We start from the raw sequence: 10,973 nt of genomic DNA on the forward strand, positions 1-10,973 counted from the left end.
AGAAATAACAATGAGACAGATATTTCACCAGATGTATGAATGTTAAGCATCCGCTTGCCGTTTCCATTCACTACCAAATATGCTAGTGAGAGGAAGCCCAGTTGCCGGCAGTGGGAGAAGATGGAAGGAGATGGATTTTGGCCTGCATTCTGCACATTTTCTCATTGATGAAACATTTGATCTCAATACAGTTTTCTGTTCCCAGAACTAGAATATGTTATGAACAGAGTGGACTAAGTTTAGTAGACTTTACCCTTTGCCAAAGTTTTAAAAAATCATGTTGTTTAGGAGTGCGAAGGCAAATTGAGTTATTACACACGCGCACTTCACAGAGTAGGCGTTCTCTAACGGACATATGCAGATGTATGCTAGAACAGGACAATAGGATCTCGCTAGCTCGTGCTCGGCTCTGCCCACCTCCTTGCTTGTTCTGCCCACTATGACTCATTTGTTCCCATTGGAAACAACAGGCTGTGGCCTATCTTGGTTTAGTTAAAAAAATCTATGGTTATACATTTACTTGTTCTTCAAATAAAATGAAATGTATTTATAATGCCCTTTTAATCAGTCACAAAGTGCTTATTGAACTGCAAATTGCACCTGCTCCGAGCACTTAGCCAGTGGATGCACTGTTCGTCACTTGACAGTCATTCAGAAAATTCCTTCCTGGTTCAGATGACGATGTGTGAAAATATCACAGCGTAACTAATCAGCTTGACACCAAATGTGCATCCAACAAGTGTTATGCATAATTATTGAAGAACCACATTAATGACAGTATTGATTTAGGTTTTAAGTATCAAGGAAGGTGACGCTTTGGGTTAGAATAATTTGTTTTGCAATTGCATGTTTTTTGGGGGATTTGTGTGCTCATGAAAACTGTTTTCACCCTGTAACATAAGGAGACACGAAATGTTACGTAGTTACACTGCATTTCTGAGATCTCTATACAAAAAACAGTCCAACAACTAGATCCAGGATTCTTACAGGGTTCAAGTTCAATGTCTAATTTAACTGATTAATGCTTAATATATGATATAACAACAACTTACACTGCCATAAATGGAAGGACAGAAAAGTAATGTTTTATGTCACACGATTTTGGATAAATCCGTCAAAACACCAACCATGATAAAGGATTAAACATAGGTTTTTAATTAACTAATTTGAGTGAATATAGCTATGATCACCCTTTATATCTTACAGTAATGACATGAAAGAAATTGCCAGATTATTATCAATGATTTATCAACAGCTGTAACAAGTTGTCCAGCGTAGGAAATCCTCACTGGTACCCTAGTTTATAGAAAGACCCACATACTGTCACGGTTTCGGCCGAGGCTGCTCCTCTTCCTTGTTCGGGCGGACTTCGGCGGTCGTCGTCTCCGGAGTACTAGCTGCCACCGTTCGATGTTTCTTGTTCTTTTGGTTTTGTCTGTTCATAACACCTGTCCCTTATTTGTGTCTTGATTGTTCCCCTTATTTAGTTTGTGTGTTTGGGTCAGGTGTTATGCGTTATTGTTTTATGTCAGCCTGTGTCAGCTGTATCAGTCTCTCGTGGGTATTTTCGAGAGTTTGCACTGCGTGCGCTTCTTTCTTGTTTTCCGCACAGTGTTTCAGTGCGTATTGGTGCGCCACCCGGTTGGGGAGGCTATTTTGTCCATTTCTGGATTTACTAAAGTGTTTAACGTCATCCTGGTTCCTGCGTTTGATTCCACACACTCACACCACTCTGACAGAATAACGCATCGAAATGGAATCAGCAGGAGCGACCGCGCCGACCGCCGATATGGACGAACGTCTTCGTGGTCAGGAGGACCGAATGAACCAGGTCTGTCACGCCCTGGAGAGGGTGATGACCACTCTACACCGATGGGAGACCAGCGGGGTGCCCACACCTCCAACCACCGACCCAGCTCCAGCGGTCAGCCCTCCGGTGTCATCTCCGGAACCCAGTGGGATTCGGCTCTCGCTCCCGAGGGCGTACGACGGCTCCACCGCCGGGTGTCAAGGGTTCCTGCTGCAGGTGGAGCTCTACCTCGCCACCGTACACCCGGCGCCCTCGGGACACGAGAGCGTCTCAGCCCTCATCTCCTGTCTCACCGGCAAGGCGTTGGAGTGGGCCAACGCCGAGTGGAGGAGAATGGACGCCGCAACCACGAACTATGCGGAGTTCTCCCGCCGCTTCCGTGCTGTATTCGACCATCCACCAGAAGGGAAGGCGGCGGGGGAACGTCTGTTCTACCTCCGACAGGGGATGAGGAGCGCACAGGACTTTGCCTTAGAGTTCCGGACCCTAGCGGCTGATGCAGGGTGGAATGAGCGGGCCCATATTGACCATTTCCGCTGCAGCCTCCGAGAGGACGTCCAGCGAGAGTTGGCGTGCAGGGACACGTCGTTAACTTTCGACCAACTGGTCGACATGGCCATCCGGCTGGATACCCTGCTCGCCACCCGTGGGCGTCCCGGAGGGGGGGGTTCGCCCATTCCACTTTCCAGCGCCTCCGAGCCGAGTCCTATGGAGCTCGGGGGTGCTGGCGCTAGGGAAAGGAGGAGGAGGAGCCCACGGGGACCCGGCCCGTGCACCAACTGTGGTCGTGGAGGGCACACTGCGGCTAGGTGCTGGGGCGGGTCCTCCAGGGGAGGAGATGGCAGGTCTAGCATTGGGGGGTCCCCCCAGGTGAGTAGGCGCCCTGCTTACCCAGAGCTTTCTGTCGTGCACCTAACCTTGCCTGTTTGTTTCCCACAGGTTGCACCTCGTTCCCAGCATAAGGCGCTGGTAGATTCAGGCGCAGCTGGGAGTTTTATAGATCGCCAGTTCTGTTTAGAGTTAGGGATTCCCCTTCTTCCAGTGGATAAGCCTTTCCCCGTCCATGCCCTAGATAGCCGTCCGTTAGGGTCTGGGTTGATTAGGGAGGTCACAGCACCACTTCAGATGATGGCGCAGGAGGGTCATGAGGAGAGAATTCAGCTTTATCTGATTGACTCTCCTGCGTATCCGGTGGTGCTGGGTCTTCCCTGGTTGATGACTCATGACCCTATTATTGGGTGGCGAGAGAAAGCTCTTAAAGGGTGGTCTGCTCAATGTGAGGGGCGGTGTCTGGGTGTTTCCATAGGGGCGACCTCGGTGGAGAGTCCGAATCTAATGCCAGCACTGCAGATTCCCCCCGAGTATGAGGATTTGGCATTGGCGTTCAGTAAGACTAGGGCTGCGCAGCTGCCGCCTCATAGACGGGGGGATTGTGCGATAGATCTCCAGTCAGGCGCAGCTCTCCCGCGGAGCCATGTGTATCCCTTGTCTCAGGAGGAGAAGAAATCTATGGAGACATACATCTCTGAGTCTCTTGGACAGGGATACATACGGCCCTCCGTTTCACCCGTTTCCTCAAGTTTCTTTTTTGTGAAGAAGAAGGATGGAGGTCTGCGGCCGTGTATTGATTACCGCGGTCTCAATCAGATCACAGTGAAGTACAGCTATCCACTTCCTCTGATTGCGACTATGACGGAGTCACTGCACGGTGCGCAGTTCTTTACAAAATTGGATCTTAGGAGCGCATATAACTTGGTGCGCATCCGAAAGGGCGATGAATGGAAGACAGCGTTTAGCACGACTTCCGGGCACTACGAGTATCTAGTCATGCCATATGGGTTGATGAATGCTCCCTCAGTCTTCCAATCCTTCGTTGATGAGATTTTCCGGGACATGCAGGGACAGGGAGTGGTTGTGTACATCGACGACATTCTGGTGTATAGTCCTACCCGTGCTGAGCATGTAGCCCTGGTGCGCCGAGTATTGCGGAGGCTGTTGGAGCATGACCTATATGTCAAGGCAGAGAAATGTCTGTTTTTTCAGAAGTCGGTCTCCTTTCTGGGTTACCAGTTATCTGCGTCAGGGGTGAAGATGGAGGTAGACCGGGTGTCAGCTGTGCGTAATTGGCAGACCCCAACCACTGTGAAGGAGGTGCAACGGTTCTTGGGTTTTGCGAATTACTACCGGAGGTTTATCCGGGGTTTTGGACAGGTGGCAGCTCCCATAACGTCTCTGTTAAAGGGGGGTCCGGTGCGCTTGCGGTGGTCAGCTGAGGCGGACAGGGCATTTGGGAGACTGAAGGACCTGTTTACCTCGGCGCCGGTGTTGGCGCATCCGGATCCCTCTTTACCGTTCCAAGTAGAGGTGGACGCGTCAGAGGCCGGGATAGGGGCCGTTCTTTCCCAGCGTTCTGGTACTCCACCTAAACTCCGTCCCTGTGCGTTCTACTCTAAGAAGCTCAGTCCGGCGGAGCGGAATTATGACGTAGGAGACAGGGAGCTGTTAGCCGTGGTACAGGCCCTAAAGGTGTGGCGGCATTGGCTCGAGGGGGCTCAACACCCTTTCCTCATTCAAACTGACCATCGTAACCTGGAGTACATCCGGGCAGCTAGGAGACTGAATCCTCGCCAGGCTCGTTGGACTATGTTCCTGGCCCGGTTTGTGTTTAAGATCACATACATCCCGGGGTCCCAGAACGGGAAGGCAGATGCTCTGTCCCGGCGGTATGACGCAGAGGAGAGGTCAGTTGAGTCCACGCCCATACTACCGGAGTCTTGTCTGGTTGCTCCGGTGGTGTGGGAGGTTGATGGTGAGATCGAGCGGGCGTTACGCACCGACCCGAGTCCTCCTCAGTGTCCTGTGGGTCGGACGTACGTTCCGCTCGAGATACGCGATCGCCTCATTTGTTGGGCTCATACGTCCCCCTCCTCTGGCCATCCGGGTATCGGCCGGACAGTGCACTGCCTTAGCACGAAGTACTGGTGGCCAACGTTAGCTAGGGATGTGAGGATTTATGTCTCCTCCTGTTCGGTGTGTGCCCAGTGTAAGGCGCCCAGACATTTGCCCAGGGGTAAGTTACAACCCCTGCCTATTCCACAACGACCCTGGTCCCACCTCTCGGTGGATTTTGTTACCGACCTTCCCCCCTCACAGGGGAATACTACCATCCTGGTCGTTGTGGATAGGTTCTCGAAGGCCTGTCGTCTCCTTCCCATGCCGGGTCTACCCACTGCCCTACAGACCGCTGAGGCTCTGTTCACCCATGTCTTCCGGCATTACGGGGTACCCGAGGATATAGTGTCTGACCGAGGCCCCCAGTTCACCTCTAGAGTGTGGAGGGCATTTATGGAACGGTTGGGGGTGTCGGTAAGCCTTACCTCGGGTTACCACCCGGAGAGTAATGGGCAGGTTGAACGTGTCAACCAGGATGTGGGTAGGTTTCTGAGGTCATACTGTCAGGGCCGGCCGGAGGAGTGGGCGAGATATGTGCCCTGGGCCGAGATGGCACAGAACTCTCTTCGCCACTCCTCCACCCAACTAACCCCGTTTCAGTGCGTGTTGGGGTACCAGCCGGTGCTGGCACCATGGCATGAGAGCCAGATCGAGGCCCCCGCTGTGGATGAGTGGGTAAGGCGCTCGGAGGAGACGTGGGACGCTGCACACGTCCATCTGCAGCGTGCCATACGTCGACAGAAGACGAGCGCCGACCTACACCGCAGTGAGGGGCCAGTGTACGCACCTGGAGATCGAGTCTGGCTCTCAACCAGAAACCTGCCCCTCCGCCTGCCCTGCCGGAAGCTGGGTCGGCGGTTTGTGGGGCCGTTTAAAGTCCTGAGGAGATTGAACGAGGTGAGTTATAGGTTAGAACTACCTGTTGACTACAAAAATATTAACCCCTCGTTCCATGTGTCTCTCCTCAGGCCGGTGGTAGCTGGTCCACTCCAGGACTTTGAGATTGAGGAGACTCCTCCGCCCCCGTTGGACATCGAGGGGGCTCCGGCGTACACCGTGAGGTCCATACTGGATTCTAGACGCCGGATGGGGGGTCTTCAATATCTCGTGGAGTGGGAGGGGTACGGTCCGGAGGAGCGGTGCTGGGTGCCAAGGAGGGACGTGTTAGACCAGTCCCTACTGACCGATTTCCATCGGGGTCATCCTGCGCGCCCTGCTCCGCGTCGTCCGGGTCGTCCTCGAGCTCCGGGTCGGCGCACGGCTGGAGCCGCGCGTCAAGGGGGGGGTACTGTCACGGTTTCGGCCGAGGCTGCTCCTCTTCCTTGTTCGGGCGGACTTCGGCGGTCGTCGTCTCCGGAGTACTAGCTGCCACCGTTCGATGTTTCTTGTTCTTTTGGTTTTGTCTGTTCATAACACCTGTCCCTTATTTGTGTCTTGATTGTTCCCCTTATTTAGTTTGTGTGTTTGGGTCAGGTGTTATGCGTTATTGTTTTATGTCAGCCTGTGTCAGCTGTATCAGTCTCTCGTGGGTATTTTCGAGAGTTTGCACTGCGTGCGCTTCTTTCTTGTTTTCCGCACAGTGTTTCAGTGCGTATTGGTGCGCCACCCGGTTGGGGAGGCTATTTTGTCCATTTCTGGATTTACTAAAGTGTTTAACGTCATCCTGGTTCCTGCGTTTGATTCCACACACTCACACCACTCTGACACATACACAATTACGTACACTCACAGAGGTGGAAAACCTCTCTCAAACTGGAGAGATTCTGTACGCACTCTCCAAATGTTAAGTAGTACAATGTCTGTTGGAAAAAGCTTGCTGAAGGTCAATGATATTTACATGTCTTAATAGGGGTTTGTTGAACAAGTCCCCCTCTCCCTCACTCTCCCACTGGTATAGTCTACTGTAGTCCAATAGGTCAGGCTTTTTCACATGGATTTTGAAACTGGAAAATTCTTATGAAATAGAGTTATTGAGCTCCTGTCTGTAACTGTGTTGGTGAGTGTGTAAGGGATTTATTGTAATCAATACTACTGGCAGGTCCCCCAGCCCAGATCTTTCCAGCCCAGTCCCGCCGACTTCACAGCCTCTATGTGGGGAAAGACTCCTCCCTGATGGTAAACATGAGTGTGGCACATGAACACACATCCCCCAGGCAGCCAGCCAGGCACGGGCCAGTCTGGCCCCCTCACAAGGCACAGAGAGTGCCCCTGTTCCCCTTCTGGCCTGGGCCAGGACACAGGGGCAAACTGGAGCCTTGGGAGAGGGACCAGGGAGAGGGGCACACATAGAGCACGCTCTGTGCTCTGCTTCCTCCACTGGGCTCCCTCCCTGCCCCATCCTGCCTCCCCATATCCCCCTTATCCCCCACTACCTTCAACTGTTTCTGTTCCAGGCCTTAGCTGCCTGCGCACCAGCCCCAATGCAGCGTATGTATTTGGCCAGCGATGTCCCTCCTGCTCCTACTCTCTCCCTGTGTTTTCCTAGACTGGTTCTGACTGTTGAGTGTTCTCCAGATCCCTCTGCAGCTTTCTCTAGCTGTGGATCTGAGGCTGGGCTGAGGCTGTACTGAATCAATGTGCATGACCCTGAACAGAGCAGATGGATGTGGAGCAGGGAAGAGAAGGCTGGCCTTGAAAGAGGAGTAATGTTTGTCTGTCTGTAGGCCTTACCTGTTGAACCCAAGAGGCTACTCTGTGTGTCTGTCTGTCTGTCTGCCTGTCTGTCTGTCTGTCTGACTGTCTGTAGGCCTACGCTACTTAACCAAGCCGTCTAGCCCTTGCCTCTCCTAGTCTCATCATACCTGGATAGCATTTAAAAAACAACACTATACTTCCTGGATCTACACTTTTCATATATGAAACCCCCTTTTCCCGTGTTTGGGTTAAACTGGCTTTTGTCAGGTGTTTGAAGTGTCTCTGTGGTGTGCTGAGTTTCTAACCCAGATAGTAGGCCTACCATCCTCCCAGCTAGTGTTGACCTTGGCCTACTTCAGGTGAACACTGCTCTGATTTCTCCCTAATAGACTATGCCCAATTCTTTTTCCCACAACATGCTCTCAAAATAGCATTAGCATGCCCCATTAAGCACCTTTTAATTGTTAACACGCCACACTTCTGTCCTTGGCACAAATGAAGTACTTCATGTAAATGTCACCCGCATTTAAAGAAGCAGTGGCGAGGCAAGCGTTTAGCAGCTAGACGTAGCCTAGTATGTGACGCTGCAACCAGCGTGACCATTAGCATGCTTTTAGTGTGGCAGAGTGCTACTTGACATACTGTATTTCATATAAGGCTAGTCTTTTAGCACATGCATAACAACAAGGATATCATGTTAGTCAATAATGATATTACATAGCATGGCCTCATTATATAGTATAGATGCTTTTTAAGGGTTTCCAATTGTCCATTGTTTATTTCCAGTCAGTGGCCTTCTAAACAATAGTTGGACTGGCTACTCGTTGGAGGGATGGCTGAGGGAAGCTGGTGCCCTAAAGAGGTGTTTGGTCCAGTAGCCTACCTTCTTTCCCTCACCCTCCACCCCTCCCATTGTGTCCCCTAAGGGACAATAGCAGCACTTCTCCCCCATCCCTCCCATCCCTGGCCTTAGCTAGCCCCTCCATCGTCCTGCCTCTAGCCTGTTCAGCTGTGCTGTCCTGTGTTCTGGGCTGTGTGTGGCCCCCCTGTCGTGTCCCCTGGAGGCCCTTAATGCTAGCGCTAGCATTAGTGCTAAACGGTGCCAACCCAGAGGCCTGGCTGGCGTGCAACAGTCAGCTGCTGCACTCACACACACACACACACACACACACACACACACACACACACACACACACACACACACACACATGCAGAGCTGTCTGGACCAAGGCCCGGTCCCACAGTAACAGATGGATGGTAAGGAGGGGCGCTCCCGGGTCCAAATCACTTTCCTGCAGCTGGGTGATAGAGCACCATGAGGGAGATGGGCAGGAACGGGGACCCAGCTTTGTTTGTGTGTGTGCGTGTTTGTGTGCGCACTTGTGCATGCACTCACGTGTGTGTGTGCCTCTGTAGCTGTATTCTTAGGAGCTACAGCTTCAGTGTGTGGATGCAACCCGTATTTTGGTTTGTTTTATGTTCATAATATTTATTCATGTGGTTATACTTTCTATCTCTCTGATACCTGATAATGCATGTAGTGGCTTGCTGCCTAATTAATTACATGGAGAGCTCAGGTTGGAGACGAAACTGGTTGTTGTCATAGAAACAATGATGTCCCTGTCTATCTGCTATGTTCCAAAAGAACAGGCCAATGTGGAGACCAGGTGAAGTATGCTCTGTTCGTATGACTGACTGCCCACAATAAGACACCCGCATCTGGGTGAATCAGAACACCTTAACCCCACTCCGAGGGCCTTATCAGTCACGAACACAGCCTATGAATCATAATCAGTCTCCTCAGTCTTAATCATTATTTCTTTAGAGTCAGACATGACTCACTCATGGAACGTTTGGGTTTTAATATCTGAGGTATTTGTGATGTTATCTATGATGTTATTGAGTTTTTGAAAGGACTGGCTGCTTCAAAACATGGTGCATTTTAACATCCTCGTTAGTGACCTCATTTTTGTTTTGAGGAAAAACAATGTCAAATCTTTATCTGTCTCCATTACTCTCTCCCTCTCTGCATCGCTCTCTCATTCTCTCTCTCTCTCTCTCTCTCTCTCTCTCTCTCTCTCTCTCTCTCTTCTCTCTCTCTCTCTCTCTCTCTCTCTCTCTCATTCTCTCTCTCTCGTTTTCTCTCTCTCTCTCTCTCTCTCTCTTGGTTTCTCTCTCTCTCTGCCTCTCTCCCCCTCTCACCATGCATCCATGTCTCCATGTCTCCATTAGTTGAGGAAATGAGGCGAGACGCAGGCTCACATATCTAGACCCCTTGCTGCTCTATGAGCCATCACCCAGAGAGGAGAAAGCAAGAGACAGAGAGGGAGGAGAGAGGGAAGAGAGATAGGGAGATGGTGAATGAGACAGAAGAGAGGGGGAGACAGATGGAAAGAGGAAGAGAGCAAGAGTCGGGGGATAGGGGGAAGACATAGAGGGGAGAGATGGAGGAAAGAGGAAGATGGGGAGATGGGGAATGAAACAGAGGAAAATATGTAGGTATGTAGACGGAGTGCAAAATGAAAGAGGTAAATTGAGTGTGGGTCTGTGAAACGCCGGCCCTATGTATTATAGTGCAGGAGGCTGGTCTGGTAGAGAACACCATAATGAACATAAACTACTGCACCATCAACATTATTCCTCTCTTTCCTCTCTCCATCTCTCTTCCTTTCTTTTAGGGGAGCTGCTCTATCACTCAACGTGGCCTTATGTGCTTTTTCAGCAATTCTGAATTCAATTCCGTTTCTCTCCCTCTCTCTCTCATCTCTTCCTCCTCTCCATCTCTTCCTCTCTAGATGGGCCCACGCCCACAGATAGCTGGCAGTAAATCCACGCTGTTGAAAATGGAATTTACGTACATATGTATTATGGGCTATTGGATTGCTTGTTTGCACATGCCTAGATTGGCTATTTGAGATGACTGAAGGAAGTGCACAGAAATGATAGGCTCGTTCAGGCTGGGTGGGCGGACGGTGAAACTAACACAGATGGATGTGCCTGTATGTGCATGAATGTGAGCCAGTGTAAGCGAAAAAGGAAAAGGCTTGAATATAGACAGATAGTGTTGTGTTGTGTAGTGTGTGTGTGTGTGTGTGTGCTTGTGATTGTGTGTGTGTGTGTGTGTGCATGCTTATGTGTGTGCTTGTGATTGTGCGTGTGTGTGTGTCTAAATTAGGCAAAAAAAAGGTTTAATAACATATATGGTATGTAACATAACATATATTTAATAACACATAAAGGTTTAATATGCATTGATGATAGAGGGACTAGGGCAGACAGACAGACAGACAGACAGACAGACAGACAGACAGACAGACAGACAGACAGACAGACAGACAGACAGACAGACAGACAGAGACAGAGAGAGAGAGAGAGAGAGAGAGAGAGAGAGAGAGAGAGAGAGAAGAGAGAGAGAGAGAGAGAGAGAGAGAGAGAGAGAGAGAGAGAGAGAGAGAGAGAGAGAGAGAGAGAGAGAGATACTCAACACACCACTGTCAGCATCACCTCCTAGCAGCCATCTTATTGTGGAACACCATTCAGCACATTTCACTATCCTCTTTCTCTGCTAATCTGTCAT

The sequence above is a fragment of the Coregonus lavaretus genome, assembly GCF_964263955.1.
Source record: "Coregonus lavaretus genome assembly, contig: HAP1_SCAFFOLD_787, whole genome shotgun sequence".
In the NCBI taxonomy this organism is placed as follows: domain Eukaryota; kingdom Metazoa; phylum Chordata; class Actinopteri; order Salmoniformes; family Salmonidae; genus Coregonus; species Coregonus lavaretus.